Source organism: Pleurodeles waltl, chromosome 9 (genome assembly GCF_031143425.1).
Source record: "Pleurodeles waltl isolate 20211129_DDA chromosome 9, aPleWal1.hap1.20221129, whole genome shotgun sequence".
Classification (NCBI taxonomy): Eukaryota; Metazoa; Chordata; class Amphibia; order Caudata; family Salamandridae; genus Pleurodeles; species Pleurodeles waltl.
The window spans coordinates 803,889,931-803,909,630 of record NC_090448.1 but is presented as its reverse complement, the minus strand read 5'-3'; positions in this window follow the sequence as shown (position 1 = coordinate 803,909,630).

The following is a 19,700-nucleotide window of genomic DNA, read 5'->3' as shown; positions in this document are numbered from 1 at the left end:
GGGTAACAAAACGTGGTCAGAGCCTCACAATTCACACCACCGTGGATTCCCCTAGGTGTATAGTTTTAAAAATTGCACAGGTTTGCTAGGTTTCCCCTGGTGCCGGCTGAGCTAGAGGCCAAAATCCACAGCTAGGCACTTTGTAAAAAAACAGCTGTGTTTCTTTGTGAAAATATGATGTGTCCACGTTGTGTAATGGGGCACCTTCTTTCACGGCCGCTAGGCCTACCTACACAAGTGAGGTACCATTTCTACTGGGAGATTTAGGGGAACACTGTTTGGAAGGACATTTGTGGCTCCCCTCAGATTCCAGAACTTTCTGTCACCAAAATGAGAGGAAAAAAAGTTTTTGGGCCAATTTATGAGGTTTGCCAATGATTCTGGGTAACAGAACCTGGTCAGAGCCCCACAAGTCAACCCATCCCGGATTCCCCCAGAAGTCTAGTTTAAAAAAATGCAATGGTTTGCTAGTTTTCCCCAGGTGCCGGCTGAGAAAGAGGCCAAAATCCACAGCTAGGCCGTTTGTAAAAAGAGCTCTGTTTTCTTTGTACAAATGTGCTGTGTCTTCGTTGTGTTTTGGGGCATTTCCTTTCACGGGCGCTAGGCCTACCCTCACAAGTGAGGTACCATTTTTATCGGGAGACTTGGGGGAACGCTGTGTGGAAGGAAATTTGTGGCACCTCTCAGATTGCAGAACTTTCTGTCACCGAAATGAGAGGAAAAAGTGTTTTTTGGCCAGATTTTGAGGTTTGCAAAGGATTCTGGGTAACAGAACCTGGTCAGAGCCCCACAATTCACACCACCTTGGACTCCCCTAGGTGTCTAGTTTTCAAAAGTGCACAGGTTTGCTAGGTTTCCCCAGGTGCCGGCTGAGCTAGAGGCCAAAATCCACAGCTAGACACTTTGTAAAAAACATCCCTGTTTCTTTGTGAAAATGTGATGTGTCCACATTGTGTTTTGGGGCATTTCCTCAGCGGCCGCTAGACCTACCCACACAAGTGAGGTACCATTTCTATTGGGAGACTTGGGGGAACGCTGGGTAGAAGGAAAATTGTGGCTCCTCTCAGATTCCTGAACTTTCTGTCACCGAAATGAGAGAAAATGTTTTTTTTGGCCAAATTTTGAGGTTTGCAAAGTATTCTGGGTAACAGAACTTGGTCAGAGCCCTACAAGTCACCGCATCCTGGATTCCGCTAGGTGTCTAGTTTTCACAAATGCGCTGGTTTGCTAGGTTTCACCAGTTGCCGGCTGAGCTCGTGGCCAAAATCTACAGCTAGGCATTTTGTAAAAAAACAGCTCTGTTTTCTTTGTGAAAATGTGATGTGTCCACGTTGTGTTTTGGGGCATTTCCTTTCGTGGGTGCTAGGCCTACCCGCACAAGTGAGGTAAGATTTTTAGCTGGAGACTTGGGGCAACACTGGGTGGAAGGAAATTTGTGGCTGCTCTCAGATTCCAGAACGTTCTGTCACCGAAATTAGAGGAAAACGTATTTTTTTGTCAAGATTTTGAGGTTTGCAAAAGATTCTGGGTAACAGAACCTGGTCAGAGCCCCACAAGTCACCCCATCCTGGATTCCTCTAGGTGTCTAGTTTTAAAAAATGCACTGGTTTGCTAGTTTTCCTCTGGTGCCGGGTGAAAAAGAGGCCAAAATCCTCAGCTAGGCCCTTTGTAAAAAGAGCTCTGTTTTCTTTGTGAAAATGTGATGTGTCCACGTTGTGTTTTGGGGCATTTCCTTTCACGGGCGCTAGGCCTAAACACACAAGTGAGGTACCATTTTTACTGGGAGACTTGGGGGAACGCTGTGTGGAAGTAAATTTGTGGCTCTTCTCAGATTGCAGAACTTTCTGTCACGGAAATGAGGGGAAAAAGGGTTTTGTGGCCAGATTTTGAGGTTTGCAAAGGATTCTGGGTAACAGAACCTGGTCAGATCCCCCAAAATCACACCACCTTTGATTCCTATAGGTGTCTAATTTTCAAAAATGCACAGGTTTGCTAGGTTTCCCATGGTGCCAGCAGAGCTAGATGCCAAAATCCACAGCTGGGCACTTTGTAAAAAAACAGCTTTGTTTTGTTTGTGAAAATGTGATGTGTCCAAGTTGTGTTTTGGGGATCTCCTTTCGCGGCCCGCTGGCCTACCCACACAAGTGAGGTACCATTTCTATTGGTAGACTTGGAGGAACGCTGTGTGGAAGGAAATTTGTGTCTCCTCTCAGATTCCAGAACTTTCTGTCACGGAAATGAGAGGAAAAAGTGTTTTATTTGCCAATTTTTGAGGTTTGCAAAGGATTGTGGGTAACAGAACCTGGTCAGAGCCCCCCAGGTCTCCCCATCCTGAATTCCCCTTGTGTCTAGTTTTAAAAAATGCACAGGTTTGCTAGGTTTCCCTAGGTGCCGGCTGAGCTACAGGCCAAAATCCACAGCTAGGCACTTTCTAAAAAACAGCTCTGTTTTCTTTGTGAAAATGTGATGTGTCCACGTTGTGTTTTGGGGCATTTCCTTTCGTGGGCGCTAGGCCTACCCGCACAAGTGAGGTACGATTTTTATCAGGAGACTTTGGGCAACACTGGGTGGAAGGAAATTTGTGGCTGCTCTCGGTTTCCAAAACTTTCTGTCACCAAAATGAGAGGAAAAAAAGTTTTTGGGCCAATTTATGAGGTTTGCCAAGGATTCTGGGTAACAGAACCTGGTCAGAGCCCCACAAGTCAACCCATCCCGGACTCCCCCAGAAGTCTAGTTTAAAAAAATGCAACGGTTTGCTAGTTTTCCCCAGGTGCCGGCTGAGAAAGAGGCCAAAATCCACAGCTAGGCCGTTTGTAAAAAGAGCTCTGTTTTCTTTGTACAAATGTGCTGTGTCTTTGTTGTGTTTTGGGGGCATTTCCTTTCACAGGCGCTAGGCCTACCCTGACAAGTGAGGTACCATTTTTATCAGGAGACTTGAGGGAACGCTGCTTGGAAGGAAATTTGTGGCACCCCTCAGAATGCAGAACTTTCTGTCACCGAAATGAGAGAAAAATTTGTTTTTTTGGCCAAATTTTGAGGTTTGCAAAGGATTCTGGGTAACAGAACCTGGTCAGAGCCCCACAAGTCACCCCATCCTGGATTCCCCTAAGTATCTAGTTTTAAAAAATGTGCAGTTTGCTACGTTTCACCATGTGCCGGCTGAGCTAGATACCAAAATCCACAGCTAGGCCCTTTGTAAAAAGAGCTCTGTTTTCTTTGTGAAAATGTGATGTGTCCATGTTGTGTTTTGGGAGCATTTCCTTTCACGGACGCTAGGCCTACCCACACAAGTGAGGTACCATTTTTATTGGGAGACTTGGGGGAACGCTGTGTGAAAGGAAATTTGCGGCTCTTCTCAGATTGCAGAACTTTCTGTCACGGAAATGAGAGGAAAAAGTGTTTTTTGGCCAGATTTGAGGTTTGCAAAATATTCTGGGTAACAGAAGCTGGTCAGAGCCCCAAAATTCACACCATCTTGGATTTCCCTAGGTGTCTAATTTTCAAAAATGCACAGGCTTGCTAGGTTTCCTAAGGTGCCGGATGAGCTAGAGGCCAAAATCCACAGCTAGGCACTTTGTAAAAAAAAAAGCTTTGTTTTCTTTGTGAAAATGTGATGTGTCCACGTCAAGTTTTGGGGAACTCCTTTCGCGGCCTCTAGGCCTACCCACACAAGTGAGGTACCATTTCTATTGGGAGACTTGGGGGAACGCTGTGTGGAAGGAAATTTGTGTCTCCTCTCAGATTCCAGAACTTTCTGTCACGGAAATGAGAGGAAAAAGTTTTTTCTTTGGCCTATTTTTGAGGTTTGCAAAGGATTGTGTGTAACAGAATCTGGTCAGTGCCCCACAGGTCACCCTATCCTGGATTCCACTAGGTGTCTAGTTTTAAAAAATGCACTGGTTTGCTAGTTTTCCCCAGGTGCCGGCTGAGCTAGAGGCCAAAATCCACAGCTAGGCCCTTTGTAAAAAGAGCTCTGTTTTCTTTGTGAAAATGTGATGTGTCCACGTTGTGTTTTGGGGGCATTTCCTTTCATGGGCGCTAGGCCTACACACAGAAGTGAGGTACCTTTTTTATTTGGAGACTTAGGGGAACGCTGTGTGGAAGTCAATTTGTGGCTAATCTCAGATTGCAGAACTTTCTGTCACGGAAATACGAGGAAAAAAAGTTTTTGGTCCAGATTTTGAGGTTTGCAAAGGATTCTGGGTAACAGAACCTGGTCAGAGCCCCAAAATTCACACCAACTTGGATTCCCCCAGAAGTCTAATTTAAAAAAATGCAATGGTTTGCTAGTTTTCCCCAGGTGCCGGCTGAGAAAGAGGCCAAATTCCACAGCTAGGCCCTTTCTAAAAAGAGCTCTGTTTTCTCTCTGAAAATCTCATGTGTCCATGTTGTGTTTTGGAACATTTACTTTCACGGGCGCTAGGCCTACCCACACAAGTGAGGTACCATTTTTATCGGGAGACTTGGGGGAATGCTGTTTGGAAGGGAATTTGTGGATCCACTCAGATTGCAGAACTTTCTGTCATGGAAATGAGAGGAAAAGTGTTTTTTTGGCCAGATTTTGAGGTTTGCAAAGGATTCTGGGTAACAAAACGTGGTGAGAGCCCCACAATTCACACCACCTTGGATTCCCCTAGGTGTCTAGTTTTTAAAAATTCACAGGTTTGCTAGGTTTCACCATGTGCCGGCTGAGCTAGAGGCCAAAATCCACAGCTAGGCCCTTTGTAAAAAGAGCTCTGTTTTCTTTGTGAAAATGTGATGTGTCCATGTTGTGTTTTGGGAGCATTTCCTTTCACGGACGCTAGGCCTACACACACAAGTGAGGTACCATTTTTATTGGGAGACTTGGGGGAACGCTGTGTGGAAGGAAATTTGTGGCTCTTCTCAGATTGCAGAACTTTCTGTCACGGAAATGAGAGGAAAAAGTGTTTTTTAGCCAGATTTTGAGGTTTGCAAAATATGCTGGGTAACAGAAGCTGGTCAGAGCCCCAAAATTCACACCATCTTGGATTCCCCTAGGTGCCTAATTTTCAAAAATGCACAGGTTTGCTATGTTTCCTAAGGTGCCGGATGAGCTAGAGGCCAAAATCCACATCTAGGCACTTTGTAAAAAAAAAAGCTTTGTTTTCTTTGTGAAAATGTGATGTGTCCACGTCGAGTTTTGGGGAACTCCTTTCCCGGCCTCTAGGCCTACCCACACAAGTGAGGTACCATTTCTATTGGGAGACTTGGGGGAACGCTGTGTGGAAGGAAATTTGTGTCTCCTCTAAGATTCCAGAACTTTCTGTCACGGAAATACGAGGAAAAAAAGTTTTTTGTCCAGATTTTGAGGTTTGCAAAGGATTCTGGGTAACAGAACCTGGTCAGAGCCCCAAAATTCACACCAACTTGGATTCCCCCAGAAGTCTAATTTTAAAAAATGCAATGGTGTGCTAGTTTTCCCCAGGTGCCGGCTGAGAAAGAGGCCAAATTCCACAGCTAGGCCCTTTCTAAAAAGAGCTCTGTTTTCTCTCTGAAAATATCATGTGTCCACGTTGTGTTTTGAGGCATTTCCTTTCACGGGCGCTAGGCCTACCCACACAAGTGAGGTACCATTTTTATGGGGAGACTTGGGGGAATGCTGTGTGGAAGGAAATTTGTGGCTCCACTCAGATTGCAGAACTTTCTGTCATGGAAATGAGAGGAAAAGTGTTTTTTTGGCCAGATTTTGAGGTTTGCAAATGATTCTGGGTAACAAAACGTGGTCAGAGCCCCACAATTCACACCACCGTGGATTCCCCTAGGTGTCTTGTTTTAAAAAATGCACAGGTTTGCTAGGTTTCCCCTGGTGCCGGCTGAGCTAGAGGCCAAAATCCACAGCTAGGCACTTTGTAAAAAAAAAGCTTTGTTTTCTTTGTGAAAATGTGATGTGTCCACGTCAAGTTTTGGGGAACTCCTTTCGCGGCCTCTAGGCCTACCCACACAAGTGAGGTACCATTTCTATTGGGAGACCTTGGGGGAACGCTGTGTGGAAGGAAATTTGTGTCTCCTCTCAGATTCCAGAACTTTCTGTCACGGAAATGAGAGGAAAAAGTTTTTTCTTTGGCCTATTTTTGAGGTTTGCAAAGGATTGTGTGTAACAGAATCTGGTCAGAGCCCCACAAGTCACCCTATCCTGGATTCCCCTAGGTGTCTAGTTTAAAAAAATGCACAGGTTTGCTAGGTTTCCCTAGGTGCCGGCTGAGCTACAGGCCAAAATCCACAGCTAGGCACTTTGTAAAAAACAGCGAAGGTTTTACATTTATTAGCGCATAAACGTAGAATGAAATAATCATGTGTGTCTTTAACCGAACTAATAAAGATTGTACGGGGACAAAATGTGCCCTCAGAGTAGTTTGCCAACATTTATAAGCGTGCTTTATATAACGTGATGTATTAGAAGTGCACGAATCTGACATAATCGTAAAAGTGTGCTATGATTTGCTTGTTTGAAATGTTTTAGCTTAGCATAACTTTAGTGGAGGCTTTGGCCTAGTTGCCTGGTCTCACGGTTTAGATGCTCGTATTTTTCCAATGTGCTAATAAACGTGTATTTTTGCTTGAAGCTGTACTTTTCCACTGAGATCGTTCACATGCTTATCTTAAGGTTCCGTGCCAGCCTGGCATTTTTCTCTCTGCTCCAAGGTCAATCTGCAGGTGCGGACAATGGAAGCTCTGAAAGTGAGTTAATTGGTATAAAATGTTGCAACTTGCGTACCCGTCTCCAAGGATAATGTATGCTTAAGTAAAAGCTTGAGAACTGTTGTTTTTGATTGGACAATTTGAAGCCAACCTATGAACCCTCCAATGGAAGACCCTACTGGATTTGAACTGTTGTCTATTTAAACCAGGTGCACGAGAAGAAAACAGCCATTACCCGGACATTACAGCCATTACCAGCCCGATACCCGCCATTTTGCAGGACATTGCAGCTATTATGGCCCACCTTGCTGTGACGCCATTTTGAAAGAGACTTTGATGCTTTCTCTAATCGAGAGAAAGAGACTTAAATGATTCTTACCCTAGAGACTTTAACTTTGATTCCTTTGCATGAAGTAGTAGTTTTATCTTGCCGCCGTGAGGCAATTGCACCGTCCACTTTGCCCTTTGCCCCGTCCCATGCTGATCGAGAAACGGTACCTGTGAGACCAAGACTTCCTTGAATGCTGATTGTAATTGGTAAATATGAAAGGAAATTGTACAATTGCATTGTGTTTCTTTTAGGTAACCAACTGCTGATTTTTTTTGACAAGAGCCCTAGCTAGGAGCTTTTCCAAATTAATGTTGCTAAATTGTTTTTGCATGAAGTCCCACATGCCGATGCTAATTTGAGGTTAGATGAGGATTCCTTTTGTTGCACGATGCAATTTGAGACCTTGTTATGCTGACTAAATGTATGCAATTAGCTCATTACAGATTATAGTTTTAGTGATTTGCATTGCTATCATCGAATGCCTTGTTATTCAAATGCTGCATAGATTGCACCTGTTTCGCCGTTATGGACAGCTATTAATGTTCATTTACGTATATCATTTGGTGTTGAGACACATCTATATTGTGCTAGCTTTGTTAATATAGGGAAATAAATTCACTAACTTTGAATAAACTGGTGTGGTTATTCCTGACTGAAAGGTCAGGGTTCGCCGAAATGTATTCTGGGTTAATTGTTAAGTGTTATGTTGATCAGGGTATTGCTTATGTTCGTTATTGATTATTGATTTGATTAAATTGACTGATCTCGGGTGAAGAGAGTCCCACTTAGCCAAAAGATTCATCGGCCTAAAGAGCGTCCAAATACAGGTAAATTATTAGTACGGAATGCTCTATCAGTGTCCACTTTGTGTTTTGGGGCATTTCCTTTCGTGGGCGCTGGGCCTACCCGCACATGTGAAGTACGATTTTTATCAGTAGACTTGGGGCAACACTGGGTGGAAGGAAATTTGTGGCTGCTCTCAGATTCCAGAACTTTCTGTCACCGAAATAAGAGGAAAACGTGTTTTTTTGGTCAAATTTTGAGGTTTGCAAAGGATTCTGGGTAACAGAACCTGGTCAGAGCCCCACAAGTCATCCCATCCTGGATTCCCCTAAGTATCTAGTTTTAAAAAATGTGCAGTTTGCTACGTTTCACCATGTGCCGGCTGAGCTCGATGCCAAAATCCACAGCTAGACCCTTTGTAAAAAGAGCTCTGTTTTCTTTGTGAAAATGTGATGTGTCCATGTTGTGTTTTGGGAGCGTTTCCTTTCACGGACGCTAGGCCTATCCACACAAGTGAGGTACCATTTTTATTGGGAGACTTGGGGGAATGCTGTGTGAAAGGAAATTTGTGGCTCTTCTCAGATTGCAGAACTTTCTGTCACGGAAATGAGAGGAAAAAGTGTTTTTTAGCCAGATTTGAGGTTTGCAAAATATTCTGGGTAACAGAAGCTGGTCAGAGCCCCAAAATTCACACCATCTTGGATTCCCCTAGGTGTCTAATTTTCAAAAATGCACAGGTTTGCTAGGTTTCCTAAGGTGCCGGATGAGCTAGAGGCCAAAATCCACAGCTAGGCACTTTGTAAAAAAAAAAGCTTTGTTTTCTTTGTGAAAATGTGATGTGTCCACGTCGAGTTTTGGGGAACTCCTTTCGCGGCCTCTAGGCCTACCCACACAAGTGAGGTACCATTTCTATTGGGAGACTTGGGGGAACGCTGTGTGGAAGGAAATTTGTGTCTCCTCTCAGATTCCAGAACTTTCTGTCACGGAAATGAGAGGAAACAGTTTTTTCTTTGGCCTATTTTTGAGGTTTGCAAAGGATTGTGTGTAACAGAATCTGGTCAGTGCCCCACAGGTCACCCTAACCTTGATTCCACTAGGTGTCTAGTTTTAAAAAATGCACTGGTTTGCTAGTTTTCCCCAGGTGCCGGCTGAGAAAGAGGCCAAAATCCAAAGCTAGGCCCTTTGTAAAAAGAACTCTGTTTTCTTTGTGAAAATGTGATGTGTCCACGTTGTGTTTTGGGCCATTTCCTTTCACGGGCGCTAGGCCTACACACAGAAGTGAGGTACCTTTTTTATTTGGAGACTTGGGGGAACGCTGTGTGGAAGTCAATTTGTGGCTAATCTCAGATTGCAGAACTTTCTGTCACGGAAATACGAGGAAAAAAGGTTTTTTGTCCAGATTTTGAGGTTTGCAAAGGATTCTGGGTAACAGAACCTGGTCAGAGCCCCAAAATTCACACCAACTTGGATTCCCCCAGAAGTCTAATTTTGAAAAAATGCAATGGTTTGCTAGTTTTCCCCAGGTGCCGGCTGAGAAAGAGGCCAAATTCCACAGCTAGGCCCTTTCTAAAAAGAGCTCTGTTTTCTCTCTGAAAATATCATGTGTCCACGTTGTGCTTTGAGGCATTTCCTTTCACGGGCTCTAGGCCTATCCACACAAGTGAGGTACCATTTTTATCGGCAGACTTGGGGGAATGCTGTGTGGAAGGAAATTTGTGGCTCCACTCAGATTGCAGAACTTTCTGTCATGGAAATGAGAGGAAAAGTGTTTTTTTGGCCAGACTTTGAGGTTTGCAAATGATTCTGGGTAACAAAACGTGGTCAGAGCCCCACAATTCACACCACCGTGAATTCCCCTAGGTGTATAGTTTTAAAAAATGCACAGGTTTGCTAGGTTTCCCCTGGTGCCGGCTGAGCTAGAGGCCAAAATCCACAGCTAGGCACTTTGTAAAAAAACAGCTGTGTTTCTTTGTGAAAATGTGATGTGTCCACGTTGTGTAATGGGGCACCTTCTTTCACGGCCGCTAGGCCTACCTACACAAGTGAGGTACCATTTCTATTGGGAGATTTAGGGAAACACTGTTTGGAAGGACATTTGTGGCTCCCCTCAGATTCCAGAACTTTCTGTCACCAAAATGAGAGGAAAAAAAGTTTTGGGGCCAATTTATGAGGTTTGCCAATGATTCTGGGTAACAGAACCTGGTCAGAGCCCCACAAGTCAAACCATCCCGGATTCCCCCAGAAGTCTAGTTTAAAAAAATGCAACGGTTTGCTAGTTTTCCCCAGGTGCCGGCTGAGAAAGAGGCCAAAATCCACAGCTAGGCCGTTTGTTAAAAGAGCTCTGTTTTCTTTGTACAAATGTGCTGTGTCTTCGTTGTGTTTTGGGGCATTTCCTTTCACGGGCGCTAGGCCTACCCTCACAAGTGAGGTACCATTTTTATCGGGAGACTTGGGGGAACGCTGTGTGGAAGGAAATTTGTGGCACCTCTCAGATTGCAGAACTTTCTGTCACCGAAATGAGAGGAAAAAGTGTTTTTTGGCCAGATTTTGAGGTTTGCAAAGTATTCTGGGTAACAGAACTTGGTCAGAGCCCTACAAGTCACTGCTTCCTGGATTCCGCTAGGTGTCTAGTTTTCACAAATGTGCTGGTTTGCTAGGTTTCACCAGTTGCCGGCTGAGCTCGTGGCCAAAATCTACAGCTAGGCATTTTGTAAAAAACAGCTCTATTTTCTTTGTGAAAATGTGATGTGTCCACGTTGTGTTTTGGGGCATTTCCTTTCGTGGGTGCTAGGCCTACCCGCACAAGTGAGGTACGATTTTTAGCAGGAGACTTGGGGCAACACTGGGTGGAAGGAAATTTGTGGCTGCTCTCAGATTCCAGAACTTTCTGTCACCGAAATTAGAGGAAAACGTATTTTTTTGTCAAAATTTTGAGGTTTGCAAAAGATTCTGGGTAACAGAACCTGGTCAGAGCCCCACAAGTCACCCCATCCTGGATTCCTCTAGGTGTCTAGTTTTAAAAAATGCACTGGTTTGCTAGTTTTCCCCTGGTGCCGGCTGAGAAAGAGGCCAAAATCCTCAGCTAGGCCCTTTGTAAAAAGAGCTCTGTTTTCTTTGTGAAAATCTGATGTGTCCACGTTGTGTTTTGGGGCATTTCCTTTCACGGGCGCTAGGCCTAAACACACAAGTGAGGTACCATTTTTATTGGGAGACTTGGGGGAAGGCTGTGTGGAAGTAAATTTGTGACTCTTCTCAGATTGCAGAACTTTCTGTCACGGAAATGAGAGGAAAAAGGGTTTTGTGGCCAGATTTTGAGGTTTGCAAAGGATTCTGGGTAACAGAACCTGGTCAGATCCCCCAAAATCACACCACCTTTGATTCCTATAGGTGTCTAATTTTCCAAAATGCACAGGTTTGCTAGGTTTCCCATGGTGCCAGCAGAGCTAGAGGCCAAAATCCACAGCTGGGCACTTTGTAAAAAAACAGCTTTGTTTTGTTTGTGAAAATGTGATGTGTCCAAGTTGTGTTTTGGGGATCTCCTTTCGCGGCCCGCTGGCCTACCCACACAAGTGAGGTACCATTTCTATTGGGAGACTTGGAGGAACGCTGTGTGGAAGGAAATTTGTGTCTCCTCTCAGATTCCAGAACTTTCTGTCACGGAAATGAGAGGGAAAAGTGTTTTTTTGGGCCAATTTTTGAGGTTTGCAAAGGATTGTGGGTAACAGAACCTGGTCAGAGCCCCACAGGTCACCCCATCCTGAATTCCCCTGGTGTCTAGTTTTAAAAAATGCACAGGTTTGCTAGGTTTCCATAGGTGCCGGCTGAGCTGCAGGCCAAAATCCACAGCTAGGCACTTTGTAAAAAACAGCTCTGTTTTCTTTGTGAAAATGTGATGTGTCCACGTTGTGTTTTGGGGCATTTCCTTTCGTGGGCGGTAGGCCTACCCGCACAATTGAGGTACGAATTTTATCAGGAGACTTTGGGCAACACTGGGTGGAAGGACATTTGTGGCTGCTTTCGGTTTCCAAAACTTTCTGTCACCAAAATGAGAGGAAAAAAAGTTTTTGGGCCAATTTATGAGGTTTGCCAAGGATTCTGGGTAACAGAACCTGGTCAGAGCCCCACAAGTCAACCCATCCCGGACTCCCCCAGAAGTCTAGTTTAAAAAAATGCAACAGTTTGCTAGTTTTCCCCAGGTGCCGGCTGAGAAAGAGGCCAAAATCCACAGCTAGGCCGTTTGTAAAAAGAGCTCTGTTTTCTTTGTACAAATGTGCTGTGTCTTTGTTGTGTTTTGGGGGCATTTCCTTTCACAGGCGCTAGGCCTACCCTCACAAGTGAGGTACCATTTTTATCAGGAGACTTGAGGGATCGCTGTGTGGAAGGAAATTTGTGGCACCTCTCAGAATGAAGAACTTTCTGTCACCGAAATGAGAGGAAAAAGTGTTTTTTGGCCAGATTTTGAGGTTTGCAAAATATTCTGGGTAACAGAAGCTGGTCAGACCCTCAAAATTCACACCATCTTGGATTCCCCTAGGTGTCTAATTTTCAAAAATGCACAGGTTTGCTAGGTTTCCTAAGGTGCCGGATGAGCTAGAGGCCAAAATCCACCGCTAGGCACTTTGTAAAAAAAAAAGCTTTGTTTTCTTTGTGAAAATGTGATGTGTCCACGTCGAGGTTTGGGGAACTCCTATTCGCGGCCTCTAGGCCTACCCACACAAGTGAGGTACCATTTCTATTGGGAGACTTGGGGGAACGCTGTGTGGAAGGAAATTTGTGTCTCCTCTCAGATTCCAGAACTTTCTGTCACCGAAATGAGAGGAAAAAGTTTTTTCTTTGGCCTAATTTTGAGGTTTGCAAAGGATTGTGTGTAACAGAATCTGGTCAGAGCCCCACAGGTCACCCTATCCTGGATTCCACTAGGTGTCTAGTTTTAAAAAATGCACTGGTTTGCTAGTTTTCCCCAGGTGCCGGCTGAGCTAGAGGCCAAAATCCACAGCTAGGCCCTTTGTAAAAAGAGCTCTGTTTTCTTTGTGAAAATGTGATGTGTCCACGTTGTGTTTTGGGGCATTTTCTTTCATGGGCGCTAGGCCTACACACAGAAGTGAGGTACCTTTTTTATTTGGAGACTTGGGGGAACGCTGTGTGGAAGTCAATTTGTGGCTAATCTCAGATTGCAGAACTTTCTGTCACGGAAATACGAGGAAAAAAAGTTTTTGGTCCAGATTTTGAGGTTTGCAAAGGATTCTGGGTCACAGAACCTGGTCAGAGCCCTAAAATTCACACCAACTTGGATTCCCCCAGAAGTCTAATTTAAAAAAATGCAATGGTGTGCTAGTTTTCCCCAGGTGCCGGCTGAGAAAGAGGCCAAATTCCACAGCTAGGCCCTTTCTAAAAAGAGCTCTGTTTTCTCTCTGAAAATCTCATGTGTTCACGTTGTGTTTTGGAGCATTTGCTTTCACGGGCGCTAGGCCTACCCACACAAGTGAGGTACCATTGTTATCGGGAGACTTGGGGGAATGCTGTGTGGAAGGGAATTTGTGGATCCACTCAGATTGCAGAACTTTCTGTCATGGAAATGAGAGGAAAAGTGTTTTTCTGGCCAGATTTTGAGGTTTGCAAAGGATTCTGGGTAACAAAACGTGGTCAGAGCCCCACAATTCACACCACCTTGGATTCCCCTAGGTGTCTAGTTTTAAAAAATGCACAGGTTTGCTAGGTTTCACCATGTGCCGGCTGAGCTAGAGGCCAAAATCCACAGCTAGGCCCTTTGTAAAAAGAGCTCTGTTTTCTTTGTGAAAATGTGATGTGTCCATGTTGTGTTTTGGGAGCATTTCCTTTCACGGACGCTAGGCCTACCCACACAAGTGAGGTACCATTTTTATTGGGAGACTTGGGGGAACGCTGTGTGAAAGGAAATTTGTGGCTCTTTTCAGATTGCAGAACTTTCTGTCACGGAAATGAGAGGAAAAAGTGTTTTTTAGCCAGATTTTGAGGTTTGCAAAATATGCTGGGTAACAGAAGCTGGTCAGAGCCCCAAAATTCACACCATCTTGGATTCCCCTAGGTGTCTAATTTTCAAAAATGCACAGGTTTGCTAGGTTTCCTAAGGTGCCGGATGAGCTAGAGGCCAAAATCCACAGCTAGGCACTTTGTAAAAAAAAAAAGCTTTGTTTTGTTTGTGAAAATGTGATGTGTCCACGTCGAGTTTTGGGGAACTCCTTTCCCGGCCTCTAGGCTTACCCACACAAGTGAGGTACCATTTCTATTGGGAGACTTGGGGGAACGCTGTGTGGATGGAAATTTGTGTCTCCTCTAAGATTCCAGAACTTTCTGTCACGGAAATACGAGGAAAACAAGTTTTTTGTCCAGATTTTGAGGTTTGCAAAGGATTCTGGGTAACAGAACCTGGTCAGAGCCCCAAAATTCACACCAACTTGGATTCCCCCAGAAGTCTAAATTAAAAAAATGCAATGGTGTGCTAGTTTTCCCCAGGTGCCGGCTGAGAAAGAGGCCAAATTCCACAGCTAGGCCCTTTCTAAAAAGAACTCTGTTTTCTCTCTGAAAATATCATGTGTCCACGTTGTGTTTTGAGGCATTTCCTTTCACGGGCGCTAGGCCTACCCTCACAAGTGAGGTACCATATTTATCGGGAGACTTGGGGGAATGCTGTGTGGAAGGAAATTTGTGGCTCCACTCAGATTGCAGAACTTTCTGTCATGGAAATGAGAGGAAAAGTGTTTTTTTGGCCAGATTTTGAGGTTTGCAAATGATTCTGGGTAACAAAACGTGGTCAGAGCCCCACAATTCACACCACCGTGGATTCCCCTAGGTGTCTAGTTTTAAAAAATGCACAGGTTTGCTAGGTTTCCCCTGGTGCCGGCTGAGCTAGAGGCCAAAATCCACAGCTAGGCACTTTGTAAAAAAAAAGCTTTGTTTACTTTGTGAAAATGTGATGTGTCCACGTCAAGTTTTGGGGAACTCCTTTCGCGGCCTCTAGGCCTACCCACACAAGTGAGGTACCATTTCTATTGGGAGACTTGGGGGAACGCTGTGTGGAAGGAAATGTGTGTCTCCTCTCAGATTCCAGAACTTTCTGTCACGGAAATGAGAGGAAAAAGTTTTTTCTTTGGCCTATTTTTGAGGTTTGCAAAGGATTGTGTGTAACAGAATCTGGTCAGAGCCCCACAGGTCACCCTATCCTGGATTCCCCTAGGTGTCTAGTTTTAAAAAATGCACAGGTTTGCTAGGTTTCCCTAGGTGCCGGCTGAGCTACAGGCCAAAATCCACAGTAGGACACTTTGTAAAAAACAGCTCTGTTTTCTTTGTGAAAATGTGATGTGTCCACGTTGTGTTTTGGGGCATTTCCTTTCGTGGGCGCTAGGCCTACCCGCACATGTGAAGTACGATTTTTATCAGGAGAGTTGGGGCAACACTGGGTGGAAGGAAATTTGTGGCTGCTCTCAGATTCCAGAACTTTCTCTCCCTGAAATGAGAGGAAAACGTGTTTTTTTGGCCAAATTCTGAGGTTTGCAAAGGATTCTGGGTAACAGAACCTGGTCAGAGCCCCAAAAGTCACCCCATCCTGGATTCCCCTAAGTATCTAGTTTAAAAAAATGTGCAGTTTGCTAGGTTTCACCATGTGCCGGCTGAGCTAGAGGCCAAAATCAACAGCTAGGCCCTTTGTGAAAAGAGCTCTATTTTCTTTGTGAAAATGTGATGTGTCCATGTTGTGTTTTGGGGGCATTTCCTTTCACGGACGCTAGGCCTATCCACACAAGTGAGGTACCATTTTTACTGGGAGACTTGGGGGAATGCTGTGTGGAAGAAAATGTGTGGCTCTTCTCAGATTGCAGAACTTTCTGTCACGGAAATGAGAGGAAAAATTGTTTTTTGGCCAGATTTTGAGGTTTGCAAAATATTCTGGGTAACAGAAGCTGGTCAGAGCCCCAAAATTCACACCATCTTGGATTCCCCTAGGTGTCTAATTTTCAAAAATGCACAGGTTTGCTAGGTTTCCTAAGGTGCCGGATGAGCTAGAGGCCAAAATCCACAGCTAGGCACTTTGTAAAAAAAAAAGCTTTGTTTTCTTTGTGAAAATGTGATGTGTCCACGTCAAGTTTTGGGGAACTCCTTTCGCGGCCTCTAGGCCTACCCACACAAGTGAGGTACCATTTCTATTGGGAGACTTGGGGGAAGGCTGTGTGGAAGGAAATTTGTGTCTCCTCTCAGATTCCAGAACTTTCTGTCACGGAAATGAGAGGAAAAAGTTTTTTCTTTGGCCTATTTTTGAGGTTTGCAAAGGATTGTGTGTAACAGAATCTGGTCAGTGCCCCACAGGTCACCCTATCCTGGATTCCACTAGGTGTCTAGTTTTAAAAAATGCACTGGTTTGCTAGTTTTCCCCAGGTGCCGGCTGAGAAAGAGGCCAAAATCCAAAGCTAGGCCCTTTGTAAAAAGAACTCTGTTTTCTTTGTGAAAATGTGATGTGTCCACGTTGTGTTTTGGGCCATTTCCTTTCATGGGCGCTAGGCCTACACACAGAAGTGAGGTACCTTTTTTATTTGGAGACTTGGGGGAACGCTGTGTGGAAGTCAATTTGTGGCTAATCTCAGATTGCAGAACTTTCTGTCACGGAAATACGAGGAAAACGTGTTTTTTTGGCCAAATTTTGAGGTTTGCAAAGGATTCTGGGTAACAGAACCTGGTCAGAGCCCCACAAGTCACCCCATCCTGGATTCCCCTAAGTATCTAGTTTTAAAAAATGTGCAGTTTGCTAGGTTTCACCATGTGCCGGCTGAGCTAGATGCCAAAATCCACAGCTAGGCCCTTTGTAAAAAGAGCACTGTTTTCTTTGTGAAAATGTGATGTGTCCATGTTGTGTTTTGGGAGCATTTCCTTTCACGGACGCTAGGCCTACCCACACAAGTGAGGTACCATTTTTCTTGGGGGAACGCTGTGTGAAAGGAAATTTGTGGCTCTTCTCAGATTGCAGAACTTTCTGTCACGGAAATGAGAGGAAAAAGTGTTTTTTGGCTAGATTTTGAGGTTTGCAAAATATTCTGGGTAACAGAAGCTGGTCAGAACCCCAAAATTCACACCATCTTGGATTCCCCTAGGTGTCCAATTTTCAAAAATGCACAGGTTTTCTAGGTTTCCTAAGGTGCCGGATGAGCTAGAAGCCAAAATCCACAGCTAGGCACTTTGTAAAAAAAAAAGGTTTGTTTTCTTTGTGAAAATGTGATGTGTCCACGTCAAGTTTTGGGGAACTCCTTTCGCGGCCTCTAGGCCTACCCACACAAGTGAGGTACCATTTCTATTGGGAGACTTGGGGGAACGCTGTGTGGAAGGAAATTTGTGTCTCCTCTCAGATTCCAGAACTTTCTGTCACGGAAATGAGAGGAAAAAGTTTTTTCTTTGGCCTATTTTTGAGGTTTGCAAAGGATTGTGTGTAACAGAATCTGGTCAGAGCCCCACAGGTCACCCTATCCTGGATTCCACTAGGTGTCTAGTTTTAAAAAATGCACTGGTTTGCTAGTTTTCCCCAGGTGCCGGCTGAGAAAGAGGCCAAAATCCAAAGCTAGGCCCTTTGTAAAAAGAACTCTGTTTTCTTTGTGAAAATGTGATGTGTCCACGTTGTGTTTTGGGCCGTTTCCTTTCACAGGCGCTAGGCCTACACACAGAAGTGTGGTACCTATTTTATTTGGAGACTTGGGGGAACGCTGTGTGGAAGTCAATTTGTGGCTAATCTCAGATTGCAGAACTTTCTGTCACAGAAATTCAAGGAAAAAAAGTTTTTTGTCCAGATTTTGAGGTTTGCAAAGGATTCTGGGTAACAGAACCTGGTCAGAGCCCCAAAATTCACACCAACTTGGATTCCCCCAGAAGTCTAATTTAAAAAAATGCAATGGTGTGCTAGTTTTCCCCAGGTGCCGGCTGAGAAAGAGGCCAAATTCCACAGCTAGGCCCTTTCTAAAAAGAGCTCTGTTTTCTCTCTGAAAATATCATGTGTCCACGTTGTGTTTTGAGGCATTTCCTTTCACGAGCGCTAGGCCTACCCACACAAGTGAGGTACCATTTTTATCGGGAGACTTGGGGGAATGCTGTGTGGAAGGAAATTTGTGGCTCCACTCAGATTGCAGAACTTTCTGTCATGGAAATGAGAGTAAAAGTGTTTTTTTGGCCAGATTTTTAGGTTTGCAAATGATTCTGGGTAACAAAACGTGGTCAGAGCCCCACAATTCACACCACCGTGGATTCCCCTAGGTGTCTAGTTTTAAAAAATGCACAGGTTTGCTAGGTTTCCCCTGGTGCCGGCTGAGCTAGAGGCCAAAATCCACAGCTAGGCACTTTGTAAAAAAAAAGCTTTGTTTTCTTTGTGAAAATGTGATGTGTCCACGTCAAGTTTTGGGGAACTCCTTTCGCGGCCTCTAGGCCTACCCACACAAGTGAGGTACCATTTCTATTGGGAGACTTGGGGGAACGCTGTGTGGAAGGAAATTTGTGTCTCCTCTCAGATTCCAGAACTTTCTGTCATAGAAATGAGAGGAAAAAGTTTTTTCTTTGGCCTATTTTTGAGGTTTGCAAAGGATTGTGTGTAACAGAATCTGGTCAGAGCCCCACAGGTAACCCTATCCTGGGTTCCCCTAGGTGTCTAGTTTTAAAAAATGCACAGGTTTGCTAGGTTTCCCTAGGTGCCGGCTGAGCTACAGGCCAAAATCCACAGCTAGGCACTTTGTAAAAAACAGCTCTGTTTTCTTTAAAAAAATTTGATGTGTCCACGTTGTGTTTTGGGACATTTCCTTTCGTGGGCGCTAGGCCTACCCGCACATGTGAAGTACGATTTTTATCAGGAGACTTGGGGCAACACTGGGTGGAAGGAAATTTGTGGCTGCTCTCAGATTCCAGAACTTTCTGTCACGGAAATGAGAGGAAAAAGTGTTTTTTGGCCAGATTTTGAGGTTTGCAAAATATTCTGGGTAAGAGAAGCTGGTCAGAGCCCCAAAATTCACACCATCTTGGATTCCCCTAGGTGTCTAATTTTCAAAAATGCACAGGTTTGCTAGGTTTCCTAAGGTGCCGGATGAGCTAGAGGCCAAAATCCACAGCTAGGCACTTTGTAAAAAAAAAAGCTTTGTTTTCTTTGTGAAAATGTGATGTGTCCACGTCAAGTTTTGGGGAACTCCTTTCGCGGCCTCTAGGCCTACCCACACAAGTGAGGTACCATTTCTATTGGGAGACTTGGGGGAACGCTGTGTGGAAGGAAATTTGTGTCTCCTCTCAGATTCCAGAACTTTCTGTCACGGAAATGAGAGGAAAAAGTTTTTTCTTTGGCCTATTTTTGAGGTTTGCAAAGGATTGTGTGTAACAGAATCTGGTCAGAGCCCCACAGGTCACCCTATCCTGGATTCCACTAGGTGTCTAGTTTTAAAAAATGCACTGGTTTGCTAGTTTTCCCCAGGTGCCGGCTGAGAAAGAGGCCAAAATCCAAAGCTAATCTCTTTGTAAAAAGAACTCTGTTTTCTTTGTGAAAATGTGATGTGTCCACGTTGTGTTTTGGGCCATTTTCTTTCACGGGCGCTAGGCCTACACACAGAAGTGAGGTACCTATTTTATTTGGAGACTTGGGGGAACGCTGTGTGGAAGTCAATTTGTGGCTTATCTCAGATTGCAGAACTTTCTGTCACAGAAATACAAGGAAAAAAAGGTTTTTGTCCAGATTTTGAGGTTTGCAAAGGATTCTGGTTAACAGAACCTGGTCAGAGCCCCAAAATTCACACCAACTTGGATTCCCCCAGCTCTGTTTTCTCTCTGAAAATATCATGTGTCCACGTTGTGTTTTGAGGCATTTCGTTTCACGAGCGCTAGGCCTACCCACACAAGTGAGGTACCATTTTTATCGGGAGACTTGGGGGAATGCTGTGTGGAA